At 33.6% G+C, this 19,907-nt stretch overlaps 1 protein-coding gene across 18 annotated transcripts in view; it reads right to left on the bottom strand.

The window, feature by feature from the left end:
• The window catches only part of ZEB1 (zinc finger E-box binding homeobox 1), a 197,153-nt gene that overhangs the window by 164,360 nt on the left and 12,886 nt on the right, over positions 1 to 19,907 (bottom strand). For 3 of the 18 annotated variants that reach the window (XM_074405228.1, XM_074405226.1, XM_074405231.1), the window contains exon 1: positions 1 to 19,907. This exon is cut by the window's left edge and continues 16,923 nt beyond it. The exons of the other annotated variants lie outside the window; for them this stretch is intronic. The gene's annotated coding sequence lies outside the window, so the exon portion shown is untranslated. 18 annotated transcript variants of the gene reach the window in all.

Genomic DNA, 19,907 nt, shown 5'->3' with positions numbered 1-19,907 from the left:
ACAGTGTTTCATAAAATCACAATGACTATGCATAAAGTTAGTACTAACCGAAACACTAAGTCCTATGAAAATAAGGGCATCACTTGAAGTTTGAAAAAGAAAGGTGAACAGGTAAGAGAATAAAGTCTGATTATATCAAAATAAAGCTCCTATATTAGATTTGTATCCTGTGTATTATGAATCATATGCATTCATGTATTATATAGCATATATATATTGATTGCAGACTATACAAAGAATTAGTATGCAGTAAAACAAACCACGCTAGATTTTACTAAACATGTTTTGTCTTATTTAGAAACTTAAGGATAAACACTGTATTTGGTGAAGTATCAGTATACTGGAGAAGCAGCAAAACACCAATTCATACAAATTTCCAGTTGATAGAAGTCTAGATTACAGTCTATTGCCTTATTTTAAATTTCTGTTATATAAATGTAAAAGTCTTGTTATACAAATGTAAAAGTCTTGTTATACCATGAAATGTGCTGAATACATGCAAACTTAAAGGAATATTTTTAGATAACCTCTAAAGGATATCAAATAATTTATTACAAAAATAAAGATGTTAATTTATGAAGGATAAACATCATTTCCAGCAGTGACATCGTCAAAGAAGATTATGGTGCTAGAAAGACTATTTCCCTGACCCAATAAAACAGAGTCTCTTATGATATAAATAGCAGAGAGAAAATAATCTAGCATAATTCCTACTTTGGTGCTATTAATAAAAGGTAGAGAAAAAGGAAGTTCACATAAATACCTAATACAGTCTTCATAATTCTTAGAAAACAAAGAATCTAAAATAGCAAGTAAAGATTTTTTTTAATTCCATGTTTATTAGACTGATGCTGAAAAGTTAGTCTAGTAAAAAAGAGTTTATAAAAAAAAATTAGAACAAATTAAATAATTTACTCAATTTTAAACTTTAATTTTGTTTTGAGGCAGACACTATGAAAAATTTTACACCCAGAAATAAAATCCTATTTTGCTCAAAGAAATTTCCAGGGCAACTGTACTATAAGGGTAAGGTCTAGCAATTCATAACTACTGTATTCCTTTTCAGTTGCCAGTGGAAACTATACATTCAAGACGAATTCTTCATTCTCTTACATGACCCCAGATACTTAGCTAACACCGAAGCTGAAGCTGTGCCCAAGCGCTCGCACATTCACACAGAGTTGCTCTTTGGCTGTAAAGGAGCCTTTTAAAAGAGAGAAAGTGAACATAATGGGGGAGAAGGGAACCGAGGAGAAAGCAAAAGCTGCTTTTGTGCCATATGAATTCTTTATTCGGTCAAGCAATGAACTCACGACTTCTAACTCTAACAATTTATCAGAGAACTCTAAATAGTGAACTCAAAGGCTACATTTAAAAATTATCACTATTCAGCAAGTTGTAATTTTTTTCCACTTGAAAATGTCTTTAAAATGTAAATTGTATTTTATCCAATAATTTCAACTTCCAATATATAAATTTTATAAATCAAACCCAAAATGTTAATTTTTAAAACAGACCCTCTCCCCCAAAAAACTCAGATAATAACTTTTATCACAGGCTATTAGGAATTAACAAACTACTGATTTTTTGTTATTCTTAGTTTAAAAAGCTTATTACAGACACGTCAATCATGAAACTTAAAGTTATTACTATTTGCATTCAACTGATAACCAAGTATCTTAAACTAGATACTAAATAAAACCTTTCTACAACTGGTGAGTACTGTTGAGATTTACTTTACCAAAGTCTCCATGAGGCAGTCCTGGTTCTTAATCAGTATAGACAGACTAGAGTCAGATTTTTCTTACAATCAGTAATGATGTTTGGTTGCCTAAATTATTAATAGAGATTAAGTCACTTTTGAATAAGAACAGAGATAAGGTACTTATTTCTTGAAAAGAGAAATCATCAGGTCCAATCTGTGCCCAAATAGCTTTACTGACGTATCAAAGATGATGCAGAATTTTTTCTGTTTCTCATCACAAAATGGTTTACTTAAAAAATATGAAGAGAGAGAGCACACATTTACGGTCAACTGATTTTCAGTAAAGATGCCAAGAGCACACAATGAGGAAAAAACAGTCTCCTCAATAAATAGTTTTGGGAAAACTGAATGTCCCCATGTAGAATAACGAAATTAGCCTCTCATTTCATATCATACACAAAAATCAACCCAAAATAGGTTAAATACTTAAACATAAGATCTGACAACATAAACCTCCTAGAAGAAAACATAGGGAAATATCTCTCTGACACTGGTCTGGGCAATGATTTTCTGAGTATGACCCTAAAAGTAGAGGCAACAAAAGCAAAAATAGACAAATGAGATTACATCAAACTAAAAAATTCTGCTCAGCAAAGAAAACAAGAGTGAAGAGACAACCTGCAGAATGGAAGAAAATATTTGGAGACAAACCACACAGCTGTAAGAAATTAGTATCCAAAATACGTAAAAAGCTAAAACAATGAAATAGCAAGAAAATAAATAAGCCCACTAAAAAACAGGCAAAGGGCGTAGACATTTCTCAAGAGACGACATACAAATTGCCAACAGGTATATAAAGTAATGCTCAACATTACTAATCACGAGGGAAATGCAAATTAAAACCCAATGAGATATTACCTCACACCTGTTAGAATGGTAATTATCAAAAGATGAAAGAGAACAAGTGTTGATGAGGATGTAGAGAGAAGGAAACCTTTGTATACTGTTGCTGGGAATGTAAATTAGTATAGCCACTATGGAATACAGTATGGAGGTTCCTTAAAAAAGTAACAGTGGAACTATCATAAGATCCAGCAGTCTCACCACTAGTTATAAATCCAAAGGAAAAGAAAGCAGTATACTGATGAGGTATCTGCACTCCCATGTTCATTTCGTTGTTATTCCTAAGAGCCAGGATACGGAATCAACCTAAGTAACCATTAATGAATGAACTGAAAGAGAAAATGTGGTATACGCACATAACAGAATACTACTCAGCCTTCAAAGAGAAGAATATCGTGTCAGTTGCAATGACACAGATGAATGTGGAGGACATTATCATAAGTGAAATAAGCTAAAGCACAGAAAGAGAAATGTCAATGATCTCACTTACATGTGGAATCTAAAAAAGTCAAAATCATAGAAGCAAAAGAGTAGAATGGTGGTTACTAGAGGCTGGGGTATAGAAGGGCTGGGGAAATGTTGGTCAAAGGATACAAAATATCATTTAAACAGGAGGAATAAATTCAAGAGATCTGTGGTACATCATAGGCCTACAGTTAATATACTGTAAGCTTGAAAATTGTGGAGGGTAAATTTTAAGTGTTCTCACCACAAAAAAGGTTTGTGAGGTAATGCATATGGTTAATTAGCTTGATTAAGCCATTGCAAAATGTGTACATATATCAAAAAATGTTTTACACCATAAACATATTTATCAATTTAAATAAGTAAACAATAGAAGAGAATGCAAATATTCTGCATTTTGTGTAAATGAATGAATCACACACTTTTTTCTGGCTTAGATTGAGTCATTCTATAACCTAAAACCGACACAGAACACAACTTCTTTTGGAAAGTTACACCCTTGTCTCCTTACACTTTCATTTTCTACTTGAAATTGTCTGAAAATCCCTAAGTCTCAGCAGAAGTGTGTCTATCTGACATAATTTTACGGGACTCTAGTTTTTTTTTTTGAGATGGAGTCTCACTCTGTCACCCAGGCTGGAGTACAGTGGTGCAGTCTCAGCTCACTGCAACCTCTGCCTCCCAGGTTCAAGCGATTCTGCTACGTCAGCCTCCTGAGTAGCTGGGATTACAGGAGCCTGCCACCAAAACCAGCTAACTTTTGTACTTTTGGTAGAGATGGAGTTTCACTATGTTGACAAGGCTGGTCTCAAACTCCTGACCTCAAGTGATCCACCTGCCTTGGCCTCCCAAAGTGCTGGGATTACGGGTGTGAGCCACTGCATCTAGCCTGGACTCTATTCTTAAAATTAAAAACCAGAAGAGCAGCCACATGTTTGGTGCACTTCCTCTAACTTACTCCATTTTCAAGGTACATCTGATACTCCTTGCTTCTGCTTTTTTCCCAGACAAATCACTTGGTAATATATAGGTACTGATTCTCCCTGATTATACCCATTTTTTTACAGAATTAGAATTAAGGTTGGTAAAGTAGTTATATTCATCTGAGTTATAGTGAGGAAAGTAAGGCCCACATAACCTATGTTACTAACTCAGCTACCCACAATCAGTATGTGGCACAGCAAAGATTAGAAACCATGTTTCCAGACACCATCTCTCTGCAAAATGTCCCCACTAACTCCCCTGAAGGACCCTGGAATTCATAACTGATAAAATCTTTGCAACACACTTTAGTAATAATTTACTATGAGGCTTAAAAGGGTATGCCCAGTAATTCTACTCCTGGAATTCTATCTTAGCATAAAAATCCAAATTGTCAGACAGTCTTCATATACAATTATTCATGTCTAGTATTTATGATAAAAATTGCTTTAGAATTTAATTTTTCAAAATGTCCAATAATAAGGGGATAAGGTATTTCCACTACAATGAAGCAATTTTAAAAGTTTGTTAAAGTTTTATGAAAGTGTTAAAAGAGGTACTTTTCTATGTCAAGTGACCTGTCAGAAGGTGACAAGTTATAAAACTACATGAATGTATGCTAAGTAAGTTTTTTCAATCAAATAAATCATTAGATCTTACCCCAGCATGGTGGTTCATGCCTATATTCCGAGCTACCTAAAAAACCAAGACAGGAGGATCACCTAAGCCCCGAAGTTCAAGGCCAGTCTGAGCAAAATAGCTAGACCTCATCTCTAAAAACACTGAAATTTAAATAACACAGATGCATGCTAAACAAATGTTTTCAATCAAATAAATCCATAGATTTTCACTGAGTAAGATTCTATCACATTAAGACTGACAGAGGCAAAACTGGAATATTATTTTAAACAAGTAGCAGTTATATAGTGAGAGAGAACTATCTACTTTCCCTAAGAAATACATTGTTTTAGTTTTTTTAAACTGGCATTGCACAATTCATTTTCTTCCTCATAGGGAAGAAAAACCTGCCTCAATAATCACTTGAAGGTAAGAATAAAATGAGTTTCCTAACACCCCCTATCCACATAAAAAAACTTCAAGGTCTTCATGATTAAAGCTGAGCTGTGTCTTACTTTGGAGAACTGTAATAAGTATCTTCCAAATGTTTTTGAGAGACTAAAGGAATGTCCTCCTTTAAAGCACTACATCTCACTTATCAAAGCTTTAAACCATCCTCAGTAGTTACAGGCCTTAAATTTAAAAATCTGTAAATCTTGTCTAATCTTAACCCCAAGGAAAAGATTGAATTAGCAGCAGTCTGAAGAAGATAACTGACTTCATTTAGCATACATGCTTTTACTTTTAAGACAGAAATGAGACTTACGATATATGTAATTTGACAAGATTTAAGTTCCTTTCACACATTAAGAGCAACCAGATTAAAGGCAGTCAAAAAACGGTGATATTTTTCCTAACAAGCTGTTTTTCTATTTTAGTTGATATTTCATTATTCTTTTCAGTAAGTGGTCTGCTCTTATCAAGATATGATGGATAAGGACATTAGAAGGCTTTATCTACCTCAAGAAAAAAAACTCTATATGCAACAGTCTCACTTATATATTTATTTTTTGCTACAAGAAACATTATTACTCCCAAAGCCATCTAACTTAAGATAAACCATTAAGGGCATCTACTAAAACAATTCAAAAAGGTACTATTTCATTCAGATTTTTAAGTACTAAACTCACATCATCAATAAAATAAAATATCTTTCATCACTCAAAAAATACCTTTATTTTGGGTCTAAGGTTTCCATGTTTCAACAACTTATATTCTTTTACTAGTTTCTGTAACTAGAATTCTGAAAACTAACTATCCAGTTACTTAAAATAACCCTGAAGTAGCTGAAACGTCCAAAAGTTTTCTAGGCTCTCTCTGTAATTCCGTTCATAGGGAGCTAAGAGTTTTCCACACAAGTCATAGAATTTTTCTTCTGAAACAAAGCAAATGAGGTACAGTGAACAAAATGTAAAATTAACTAGTAGCTGTTTTGTCATAAGCTTCCCTATAAACTCCTTACATTTTAATGATGACTGTTCATACTTGTAATCAACTGGACCCAGCAAGAAAATTGTAGCTTCTGCTTCAAACTAGCTCTTGTCTGTAGTTTACGTAATGTAGTGTATGTAATGTAAACCAAGTTACATAACTTTTTGAGGTTCTCAGTTCTATCTATAAAATGAACCAGACCAGCTGGATTTCTAAGGTCCCGTTCCACTTTAAGAATCTGTATTTCATTTTCTCTGAGTCTTTTAAAAATCTTTTTCAAAGGTAGTAAAGCATCTTTGAAAGAAGGAAAAAACACATTCTTTTTTTTTTTTACAGTAAAAGAAATGTTTTCACTTTTTACTGACAATCGGCACAGAAAAGTTTTCTAGGTTCTCTCCTTGCATTTTCAATACCCCCTTGAGATCTAGGGAAGCTGATTTCCCTTTTAACAAGATGATCTCTATAAATGAATGAGGCTGTTTCTGCTAACAGCCTTCTTTTCACCATTCTCCTTTCAGAGTATCAGCTATTAATTCCTATTGAGCAGGTTTCCCTACATGTCCTGCTTAGTCAAGGTGGGCCTCATAACCCACACAAGTTGATCTCCCATAAAAGGTGTTAAGGGTTGATTTGGTTTTGTCTTCAGCTCTTTATGGGAACATCAAGGTTTCTGGGAAGTAATTTCATACAGGTGGGTAACTCATAACACTTAGGCTCTACATTCACGACATAAAATGCTGCAAACTTAGAGAACAAAATGAATTTTAGGTTACCTGTTTACATTCCTGTCACTAAGACAATTTGGAAATGTAAAATTAATCTTTCTACTTTAAAAGGTTTAATAGGATTTATTACATTATATAATACAACCTTCCAATCTGTTTTCTTCTATCACAGTGTATACTTTAATTTTCAGCTAATGGAGTAAACGAAATGGAGTGATTTAAGAGCACTGTAAAAGAAAAGACTAATCAACAAAAATGCTAAATACATAAATGGTTTAGTGAAATGTCTGCGAATCTGGATATTCAACACGCTAATTTGGGCTTGACCACCTCCCCAACTCCCTTACGCCTCTCACAAATTGTAAAATCCAAACAAATTCTTCTGGTAGAAAACTTATAGTCAAACACTAATACCTGGATAAATTTAAAAAATTTTATTTTCTGTATTTTCCCATATCAAAATATTGAACATCTCCTCTGGTTATACTTTTCATTAATTTAAATTTCAAGTTAATGTTTCTTTTCTATTAAAATAAATCTATTAAAAGAATCATAAGCTTTAATCACTAAACTACTGATTCAGAAAAACAAACATGAATTAGTTCTCAACTATTCCAGGAGTCCACCTTACTATGTTCAAAATAACCCTGAACAAGTTAAAATGTCCAAGATAGCAAGAAATTTCCCACAATCGGAGTCTAAAAGGAGGTAAGGGTCTTTTCACCCAAGGCACTGAATAGAGCTTTTCTTCTAACACAAAGTGTTAGAAGAGGTACAGCGAACAAACTGTAAAGGTAACTAGTTCTTTTGTCGTATAGTCTCCTACAACCTTCTTATATTTTAACAATTAATGACTATTGGCAGCTTCTATCCAGTAAGGATATAATAGTTTCTGCTGTGGAAACTGAAGTGAGCCTAAGCCTTTTACGAATTTTCTAACAGATTATCAGAACCCAAATAAGAAAATTTAAATGAGTAACATTCAAGAATTTTCTATTTCATTACTGTAAGGACATTAAATCTTAAATACTTATTTAAGTATATTTAAGTGTTTTAAACTTGAGTTGACAAACTGTCAAAATTACCAAATGTACACCAAAACAATACACAAACAATATTTTAATATATACTACTTATATACATGAACACACAAAAAATTATTAATTACTGGGAGACAATCTAATTACTGATTTAAAAAGTGAGACACTTGTACATACAGAGCCCATGGCTATATATTTATTTGCTTAATATAATTTGTCAGTTAATGTACCTATTATATACCTATTATATAACCAAAGGCACCTCGATCAAATAAGAACCAAATATACCAACCAGTAACCCATCTAGTCTGCTTTGCATTTACTTCTGATATCACCAGGACCCCAGTGAGGCTGCTGGAAAAAGTATGGAGAAGACAGTAAGTCCACCTACACTTAGCCTGAACTTTTTTCCCTCAGAACTGTCACTCCATTCCGCAAGAAACCTCTATAATAGAAAAAAACAAACGTGGGGATTATGCCAAATTGACCCCAAGCTTTATTCTTCTCCTCAAGGCACATTCAGTAAAAAGATCTAAACACACATCTGATTTGACAGGCATTTAGGTTTACAAAGAACGTGGTGACATGAAATCATACTTGTAGCATTCATGGGTTCTGTGTCAAAGGTCATTTAGTAGTATTTCAGCTGCTGCCTACTGAGATTTAAAGTGGGCAGAGTGTAGAAAGCCACAAAACCGTAGCACACCTGCTCTAAAAGGGACCTTCAGAATCATCTCCTCCAACATTTTGATTATATAAACACATTTTATACAATATTTGATTAACTCTGAATTTCCTAAGAGCTACGACAGAATGATACTAATTTGTATGAAAGACATATACACACAAAAACAAAAAGCTAAGCAGGCACAACCACAAAATGAAAAATTAAATAAATCAAAAGCTGTGCTTTAAATGCACATAATAAAAATTAAAATAAATGTATATGATAAATAATGAAATCTTAGGCTTAACACAATACTATATATAATGGATTACTAGATTTTTATATTTCTCTGAAGGGAAACATTCAGGATACAAATTACAATGCTATGAAAATAAATTAGAACCTTAAAAGCAAACGAAATATCAGATTGAATCATCTCTAAAAACGAAACAGGATTAATAGCTTAAGTTATCGAAACATTCTAAAAATCATCAACTTAAAATGTTAACTACAGTGTGAAAATGAACTTTTTCCTGTGCCACAATATAACATAGAAAGCTCTCAAGAGCTTCATGAGACAAAACCATTCAAAAAGAGACATGGGGGAGGGGAAGGCTAAAAGGATTGGCACGGGAACTGAGAATAAATGCAATCCACTAGGCAGTGGCTAAATATTTAGAAGAGCAAGTGCATTTTGTTTTTACCATCCTTGGAATGTGTACCCAACAGCTACAAAACAAAAAGAGGTGAGAGGTACTGCCACAAACACAAACAAAAATTTTTATAAAAAGGAGGAGGTAGCTTTCCTTGCAGGGAACAGATATAATATTCAGAATTCCTACCTTATGTAGAGCTGGCATGTCAGGTAAACTTTAAAACTTTTGTATTTACATTCTGAATACTTCTGCAGCTTTCCAACCAGCTTATCCATATGGAGGAAATAAATTACATGCAGCAAGCCCAATTTATTCCTGTCTTTTCAGCAAACCAGATCTAAGCTCAATCTATGTTTAAAATGCTGAATTGAAATAAGAAAATAGCATTTATCTATTCTACTCTCTGTTGCTTCTTATCTATAGATCTCCAATTATACCACCTCATTTATGAGGACAGTATTATAATATTCCTCTCTATTCAAACTTCTATTATAACCTTAGCAGCTTTCAACACCTAGATGCCTACAAAGCTTTGGTAATAAACATCCTTTACTCCATTGCTAAGACTTGACCCTTTGTCATAACCCTGAACAATCCTATCTCAAAAAAATTATAAGCTCCACCATTTTACTCTCTGATAAGTTTCTCCCCTTCTACGTCTCTCATGCCTTCATTTCCACTATGCTCATAGAGATCTCCAGACCTAAAATCTCTCTATTTTCCACTAGCTCCCTAACACTGGGCTCAATTCCTTTCCTACTGGCTCTACCACTAAATAGTTGCATATGCAAGTTACTTAATCTCTTCTTACCCAGTTTCCATATCTGTGAAATGGGAATAGTAGTAGTATGTATCATATTCATTCATTTATTCAACAAGTATTTGAGCCCATTCTGTATATCAGACACTGAGAATGGCACAGACAACAAAACATACCCTCCTTGCTCTTATGGAACTTACATTCTAGAATCTTCTGTAACAACTATGGTTGTGGTGAGGGTTAAGAGTCAATATATGTGAAGAATAATGTACAGCACATAATTTGCAGTATTTGGCAGAGCTGATCATCTAAACTGCTCTAACTTCAACAACTTGGTTTCCCTAAACTGACAATTTTTACTGTATTGTCTGGTAAAACCTCAATCCTAGACTAATGCTACACTCTAATCGCCCTCATTCATTTAAGACTTCTAAGGAAATTACAACTATATAGATTTGTTCCATTAAATCTGTGTGGTTCTAGTCTTACTTGTGGTTCTAGTCTAGTCTTCAGGTTGGCCCACTAATTATTTCATTTCTTTTATCAGTTCCTTTTCTTATCTTTGTGGAGCTTCTTTTTCTCTACTTAGAACACTTATGTTCCCCAAGCTCCTGTCTTCTGCCCTTTTTTCTCTTCAACCCACATACCTTCCCTTGATGGTCCTATGGTTTCAATCACCGCTTACAAATTGATGAACTCTTCAAGCTAAATTTCCAGCCCAGGAGCCCCGTCTATATTCCACAGCATCAAGTTCAAAAGTCAACTGCCTTGTTAGTTCTCCTCCACTAGTGATGTCACAATCATCTCAAACTATCCAAAACTGACTTCTGTATTGTTTCCTCAACTGATTATTCATGCATTCACTGTTTGTTTGGTGTCATCACTATCCCTGGAGCACCTCAGCTAGAAACTTGAGTTAATCTTATCTACCTTTTCTCTCCCACTGGTCATTTCCAAGCCTCAAGTCTTATTAAATTTACTATTTATCAACCAAAAAAATGTAGACTGAAATCTACTCCTACTTCTCTATTTCTATTGACAGTCTCAGTTTAAGCCCTCATCACCTCTTATCAAGCCAACTACTTTCCAAATGGCCTCTCTCCCTCCAATCTTTTTCCCTTCAAATTTATCCTACACAACAACTATCAGAGTACTCTATTAAACCTGAATACAATCAAACTGGGCCCCTACTTAAAACCCTTCAATGACTGTCCAATGCACAAAGAGATGAAGTTCAAGCTCCTAAACATGGCGCTTAAAAAGCTCCCATGATTTGGTCACATATCTCTCCAGACCCATTTTCAATCACTCGCTGACCCTCATCTCATATTCCTGCCAACAGAGATCTGCTTGTATGTCCAGAACACTCCATGTTGTTTCTCACCCATGTGTCTTTGCTTCTGTTCTCCTTCAGGCTATTCCTCCCTTCCTATTTCCCTGTGCCCCCTCATTTCAATGCCCATGCACACACAGTCGGTATCTCCCCTTTGTCTCTCCCTGCCACCTCCCTTTAGTATTCAGTTCAGGCATTACCTTTTCAAGCAAGCTTTCTTTGGCCATCACTTTTCCGTTTCTCTGCATTATAGTGGCCATACTTTATACAAGTATCTGGTTTTGTGACTGTATCCCTCATTTGACTGTGAACTTCCTAAGTACAGAACCACAGCTTTACCTACCATTCCATCTCTAGCACTTGGTACAATGCCTAGAAAATGGTAGGCAAATGTCACCTTTGTCACATCACACTATCCAGTCTCATACCAATAGCAAGTCATCAAGTATCAAATTGTAAAGTTACATAAAACTTAAGATGAGAAGCTGGATGATTTATTTTTCCTTTCTGAATGTTAAGTGCTACTACTAAAATGTTATCAATGGGTCTTAAAGATTAGTATTTGTGGAATGCTACTCCATTCCACAAAAAACAGACTTCTATATTGCTAGAGTTTACCCTCTAAATGATTTCATGTCTGTCCTAAAAAAAGTTAGTAATTCATCAAATGTATCCCTAGATGTTCTGACATCTGAAAGAAATATATCCTGTGCAAAAAGCAGGATACACTTGGTATGGAAAGGGAGAAATAACATTTGAAGCCACAGATTAAACAATACAATAACCCTGGAGGATTCATTTAACCCAATTAAAAACATTTAATATGAATACATACTATCCTTACAGTAACGCACACAAATAAATTATGGAGTAACATAGCAATTTTGCATTAAAGATAAAATCAAGAAATATTTCTTACTTTCTGAGAAACATTTCATGAAGTTTATAACCCCCAAATCTACCAGGGTATAATTTGTTCTCCTGTGCTGTGTTGATATGGATTTATCCTAAATAACAAATATCAGATGTGAGTGTTACACTGTTATAATTATCCAGGGCTCTTAGTGAACATCCCAAATTATCTGACTTGATGGTCACATCTATAAACTGCTGTATGCTGTTTTATATAGGTTCTTAACAAAATAAATGTCTTTATGCCACTGCAAGAGCTTTCCTTTTTATTTTCAAAGCAAGTCCTTACAATATACCACATATGTGCAAAGAGACAGGAAATACTGTCTCTTTAAAGAATCTCTAAAAGTGATTTAGGCCATATACATCATTTCTGCTCTAAAGAAAAATCATTAACAGTCATGTGTTTTGCCTGTTAAAACCATGTGTCACTGAAAGTTAAGCTATTTAAAGTAACTAACAAAAAGCACAAAGAGAAGCTGAAATTCTTAGGGATGTTATGTATATACTCTGAGCATATATGGCTATAGGATGAGATCTTGTCTCAAGAACCTCTAAAGTAATGCTCTAAATGGAGTATGAGTCTGAATTGGTAAAGAACTATTACTCTAAAGGATTTGTTGATTCTTCTCTCTTTATGTCTAGTGCCTCACTTTAGACTAGTACTACTTGTTTCTTCACAAATCACTTAGAATTTTCTCTATTAACAGTCTAACTATTTTACAATGAGAATTTCCCAAAGTTACATCAACATCCCTGAAATATTACTCTACCATAAATGATTCATGTATCATTCATAATGTATAAATATCAAATTTATACATGCACACTGTTAAACTTTCTAAGTCATGACTCCATTAACCCACCTTTGGAAGAAGAAAGTACACTATCACCATTTGTGCATTATTGGTAGACCTGCAATTAGACTAATAGGTACTTTTATTTTTCTCATCTCATGAACATATGGACACAAAATTCATTTAAGAGTAAATCTAAGCAAAGTCCAGTAGTGTGTAATTTACCAATATTACTTTCTACATTGTCAAATAAAAGAAAGGGATAATATCATCCTTTCATCGTAATCTGACAAGATGCTGGCAACCCTAAAAAATGGTACCGTTTATTAAAGAACAGTGAAGAAGCTGACATACTACTCCTCTTAGAGATCTACTTCATATGGTCTTTTACAGCTTAGTGGTTAAGTGCACAAAGTGTGGAGCCAGACTGTCTTTGTCTGAATACAGGCTCCATTTACTAGCTAAGTGACCTTACCTAACACTTTCTGTGCCTCAGTTTCCCTTTACCTATCAAAGATAACACTATTTCTCACAGGTTTGCAATGAAAACTAAATGAATATTTTAACAATACTGAGAATAGTGCCTGATACAAAAATGCTATTCTTTGATAAACAAAATAAAATTTAAGTATTCTAAAATGAAATATTGTATCCAAAAATGCGATAGTAAGAATATACATATTTTAAGGTAGAAAAAAATAATAAGGTAATAGCTTTCTTGAGTTTCCTACAATGTGTTAAACAGAAAATATGTAAACGTAGAAGCTATATAAATTTAGTGATTAGAAAAATGTAAAAGAATTAAAAACACCTATATCCCTAAAAATAAATGAATACATTCTGGAATATCACACAACCAGGGTTAGGAATTATTATGCTTTATCTGCTATATTAAATACAAAGATAGAATAAAATACTAAAGATGCTCAAAAGAAATTGATTACATCTGAGAACTCACAAAAATTATACATACATACATACACACATACATAGGAAGTACATGGAAAATACTGAGTTCTCCCCAAAATCATTCACTTTTATTTTTTCAGTTACTATTTTAGATTGAATGTTGATTATCAGTAGCCATAAATTACTATCAGTAATTATTAATAACAAAGATTAAAGAATTCTGTAAGTTTAAGGGATAAAGAATAATGTAATAAATATCTTGAGTATTCACCATCCAGTTTTTTTTAAAACACACATTATCTTGACTTCTGATATCTACTTTGTGTCCAAACTCACTCATCCCTAAATTTTATGTTTATCATAGACTTGTATTATGTGTATCAGTATCCTTAACAATATATTACTTAATTTTGCATGTTCTTGAATTTCATATAAATGGAATCAGACTATATTCTTCAGTGATTTCTTTTGTTCCAACATTATTTCCTAGGATGATCCAAGTTGTTGAGCCACATGTGTAACCCATTCCTTTTCAGTATTGTATTGCATTCCATCGTATGTACTACAATTTACTTATCCTACTACTGATTTTTTGTTTTTGTTATTATGATCAGTACTGTATAAACAACTACATACATCACCTGGTATGTCTGTATAGAGATTTCTCTAAGACACATACCGAAGAATACCGGATCATAGCCTATCTGTATCTTCAACTTTAATAATGTGAAATTATTTCCCAAAGTGAATATACCTATTTACATTAGCACCTGCAATGCCTAAGGGTTCAGTTGTTCCATGCTGATACCAACAGCAATATCAGTTGGCTTTTAAGTTTTGAGAATCTAGGCAATGTGAAATGCCTTCTTAATGTGGTTTTAATTTGCTTCTCCCTGATTCCTAATGAGGCTGAATATCTTATAATATACTCACTGGCAAAATGAGTTTATTCTTTTGTGAAGTAACTATTCAAGCCCAGTTTTCTATCAGATTATTTATCTTTATTTCCCTGGGTGGTATATTTTTATACGTGCTAAGTACTGGATTAGGCACTCTATAGTATCTATTAGTGAAACAAAATTCTTAATTTTGATGTAGTCATATCTGCCAATCTTTTGCTCTATGTTTTATGCTTTTTTATCTTTACTAGAAGTCATTGAGATATTCTACCTTATTATCTTCAGAAAATGTTAACATTTTACTTTACCTATACCTTTACCTTACCTATAGATGTAGATCTATATTCCATCAAAATTGGCTTCCCTAGTGTGAGGTAGTAGTCCAACCTAAATTATTTTCATTTAATTAACCAGTTCCAATGACTGAAAGGGTCATTTTATTTCACTGATTGGCAATCCCAGTGTTATCACAGATCCATTTCATTGATGAGTATCTTACTATTATCTCTTAGCTCTTCCATATGAGTTTTTGGATTAGCTTGTCGAATTCTACAAAAATCTGTTGATATTTTAATCAGACGGCACAGAACCTACAGATACAACTGGGGAGAACTGGCACCATTACAATGTTCAAGTTTTTGTCTATAAACACGGCACATTATAATATTTAATTAATAATCTTTCTTTAGGTCTGCTCAATGTTTTATAATTTCTCCATAAAGATACTGAGTATGTTGTTACTCATATTGTTTTTTACTTTTATAGTAATAGAACAATATCTTTTAATAGCATTTCTATGCCAGCAGAGTCTGAAAATTTGTATAATAATTCTGCATCCAAATTTAAACTTTGAGTAATCCTAGTAATTCATCTATGAAGTTTTCAGGGTTACACAGATAATCATATAATCTGCAAATAATAATAGCTTTTTCTAATTGTTGTCTTTTTTCCCATTTACTGTACTAGCTATGCTTCTAGTACAATGTTGACTAAAAGTGGCATTAGCAGGCACACTTGTCCTTTGATACCAAAGGGAACCAATGCCTTCAATACTTTACCATTAAATGTAAAGAAGGTAGGGCTGGAAATTTTCTTTGGAAAAAAATGCCTTCATCAGGTTAAGAAAGGGGCCTCTCATTCACCGACTTGCTAAGAGTTTTACCACAGATGTATCTAGTGAGATGCTCACACAATTATTTTCCTTTAAAGAGCTGATGTGGTAAATTCTATTAAATGACTTTCTAATATGAAACCAACTTTGAAATTCCAGAGTAAACCCAACTTGGTTATGATGAGTTACTTTCTTATTCAGTATTGGTCAAGTACAGTCATTCCCCTTTATCAACAGCGATACATTTCAAGACCCCCTGAGGATGCCTGAAACTGTGGATTGCATGGAAGCCTATAAATACTATGTTTTTTGAATCTGATCACCAAGACAGCTATCAAGTAACTAATGGGCAGATAGCATATACAGCGTGGATATAGTGGATGAAGGAAGGATCCACATCCTGGATGCACAATTTAAAACGTATGAATTGTGCATTTCTAGAATTTTCCATTTAATATTTTTGGACTGTGGTTGAACATAGGTAACTGAAATCATGGATAAGGGGGTACAACTATGTGATGATATCTAATCTATGAATTTTTGTACATATGTTTGAGCTAAAGACAATTATAATTTCTCATACTTGGAGCTTTGTAAAAAAAAGCTGGGACAGTCATTTCTTTTTCTAAACCATGAAATACTTTCTGTATGACTGGAATTACTGTTTTTTGAATGTTTTGTAGAATTTGCTGGTAAACCTGTCTAGAATTGGCATTTTTTTCTTTGTAAGAATATTTTTCCTTTATGTTTTAAGGCTATGCCATTTTCTATTACTTCTTGAGCCAGTATGAACTACATTATTTAGGAAGTGGTCCACTTAATCTAAACTTTCAACTACATTAGCATAAAGCTGATCATTCCTGAAACACCTGTAGTAACATTCCCATTTTCATTCCAGATTCTGCATTGTGACTTCTTTCCCTACCTATTAATCTTGCCGGTAGTTTGCTAATTTTGTTAGTCTTCTCAAATAATCTATTTTTACTTGCATTGTTTCCTCTTTCCATTACTTTTATTTTCTCTAGTTCATTAATTATTTGCTTGTTATTTCAATAGGGGAGTGTTTTTTCTAATTCTGAAAAATACATGTTTATTATTCTTCAACTTTTACTCCTGTAATATAAGCATTAAAATCTATAAAGTTCCACTTTATCTATACACAAGTTGTCATGTACAATAATTAATTGTTGCTATCCTTACAAGTTTTTCTTCGACCCACAAGTTATTTGGAAATAAACGTGTTACTTTCCAAACACACACACACACACACACACACACACACACACACGAAACATTTTTTCTATTTAAGTTAATAGCATTGTAAACAAGAGTGTAATATGATGCCAATCTACTAAAATTTGTTAAAACTGGTTGTATTTGACTAGAATGTGATCAGTTCTTCTACAGTAGGCTTGTAAATACTGTTATTAAAATCATCTACATTTTTGTTAATTTTTTTCTGCTTGTTCTGATATTAAGAGAGATTATTTTGAATAACCTACAATAATGATAAATTTACCTATTTCTTCTGCAGTCCTAATTTCTGCTTAACATATTTTGAAAGTGTATGTCAGGTAATCATTTATTTAAAATTATACCTTCCTTTTGCCATTATTTAGTGACCCTCACTCTCTGGGACAGGTTGTCTGCCTCAAACTCAACTTTGTATCATATTAATATAGCCATACAACATTTCTATTGGTTAGTTGTGTCAGGAATATATTTTTAAATCCTTTTTACTTTCAAGCTAGAATATGCTTTTTAAGATATTGCTTGTAAACAGCATATATTTTGTTATCCCATCTAATAACCAGTTTCTGTTAAGTGGAGAATTTTTTCAACTGGAGGATTTTTTCAGTTACAGTAATTATGTACTGTAATTACTAATGTATCTGCACTTGTTGCTGCTATTTTGTGCTTTCTACCTGCCTTCTCTTTTCCATGTTTTATTTCTTCAACTTCCTTACCTTTTTTTCAGATTGAATTTTTTTTCTTGTTCTATTTCCCTTCTCTACTAGTTTGGAAGGTACACATACCTTCTAGATTTTATTCCTTATCTTAAAAATGTTAACATGCATGTTTAACTGCCAAGCCTACTCACAAGCAATCGATAATTTTACCCTCCTCCCAAGTTTTATACCATGTCTGTCTGTAACCAGACATATTTACCACTTCCTGTGTTCTTTATCCTTTTTACATCTCAGACCTTCCATCTACAACTGCTTTCCTTATCTGTGAGAATGTGGTGATCAGAAACTCAGAGAATATAATGGTGGAAGTATGATCCAATACTGTTACTTGCACTGCTGACCTTACATTAAAGACAGATAGCAATTCCCAGTCTCTATACAACTCAGGTGAAAATGAACAAGATGGGGGTGTTGCTGTGAAACCTTAAAATAGCTAACACCTTGCTTTCCTCTCCACATGTTCAATATACTGTCAAAGAATAGACTGAATATCTGCCTTACTGCTTTGTACCATTTTTGAAATTAGTACAGTAAAACTCCACTATGTATTAGAAACAAGATGATGATGATGTTCCCCACCAAAATAGTCAGCTTGACTTGATAAAATCATATAGCATTTTATAACTACTCAGTTTCACTACTGTCACAGATAATACATAGGCAGGTTAAACATGCAAACAAGGTATAGTAAAGTATAAACAAATACTAATGAAATGGGGTTAAATTTTAAAGTTTGGGTTAAAAAATAAACTAATAACAGAACACAAAAGTCTCTGAAATAATATACAAAGTAGATCACATGTGAAATGTTTACACAATTGATGCATACATCAGGCATTAATTTTTACATAAGAATCATTAAACTTAGAGGTTGAAACATGATAAAGGTATTTCCTCAGCAGCTCAGCAGTTGGGCTAAAAAAAGGCACTGGTTTTAATCTGTCTTGTAGTATACAGCGTAACTTCCAAAACACACTTGAACTGTTTCTATTAAAAAAAAAAACATATACGAGGTCTGAATTACAGCTATTTTGAATAAGAAACACTCAGATAAATAAAGTTTTATTTATTAAATATCTATGACAGAGAACTGATATCAAAGTACAGTCACAGGTTCACAAGATGGAGCTCTATGCAGACCCATTAATAAATGCCAGAAGCAATCCAAAAAAATTATTTAGTAAGTGAAGAGTACTTTACGTCTTTGGAAAGCCATAACTGATGGACGTAAAGAGATTTTATTCCATAGGTTTGGAAATCCACAATGCATTTGTTTGCACTGATTTATTTATTAGAGAAAAGAAAAAAATAAAAATATACAATTCCCCTTAACAGTGCAGGGAATAGACATGCACAGCCAACTTGGTGCATAGATATCAGCCATTCCAACCTAAGGCTACTTAATGCTTCTAGTAGTTTAAGTTTTGTTTTGTTTTGTTTTGTTTTGTTTTTTTGAGACAGAGCCTCACTCTGTAGCCAGGCTGGAGTGCAGTGGTGCAATCTTGGCTCACTGCAACCTCCACCTCCCAGGTTCAAGTGATTCTCCTGCCTCAGCCTCCCCAGCAGCTGGGATTATAGGTGCGCACCACCACGCCCAGCTAATTTTTGTATTTTTAGTAGAAACAGGGTTTCAATCTCCTGATCTCTTGATCTGCCTGCCTCAGCCTCCCAAAGTGCTGAGATTACAGGCATGAGCCACCGTGCCTCAGCCAAGTCTTTTACTGATATTATGGTGGTGGTAGAAGTGCTACTGGAAGCATCATTTCAAAGTAATTACTATACAAATCTATTAGTATTATCAGAATAGATAAGCAAAAACTCAGGAAACAGGATACATTAGGTTTCACAACTTTTTTCACTTTTAGTAAAGCAAGTATACATAGTCTTAAATTCTTTTTTTTTTTTTTTTTTTCCTTTTTTTTTATTGCATTTTAGGTTTTGGGGTACATGTGATGAACATGCAAGATTGTTGCATAGGTACACACATGGCAGTGTGCTTTGCTGCCTTCCGTCCCCTCACCTGTA

This window comes from Saimiri boliviensis, chromosome 8, assembly GCF_048565385.1.
Source record: "Saimiri boliviensis isolate mSaiBol1 chromosome 8, mSaiBol1.pri, whole genome shotgun sequence".
Classification (NCBI taxonomy): domain Eukaryota; kingdom Metazoa; phylum Chordata; class Mammalia; order Primates; family Cebidae; genus Saimiri; species Saimiri boliviensis.
The sequence above is the reverse complement of the archived record's forward strand: the minus strand, read 5'-3'. Positions and strand labels throughout refer to the sequence as shown.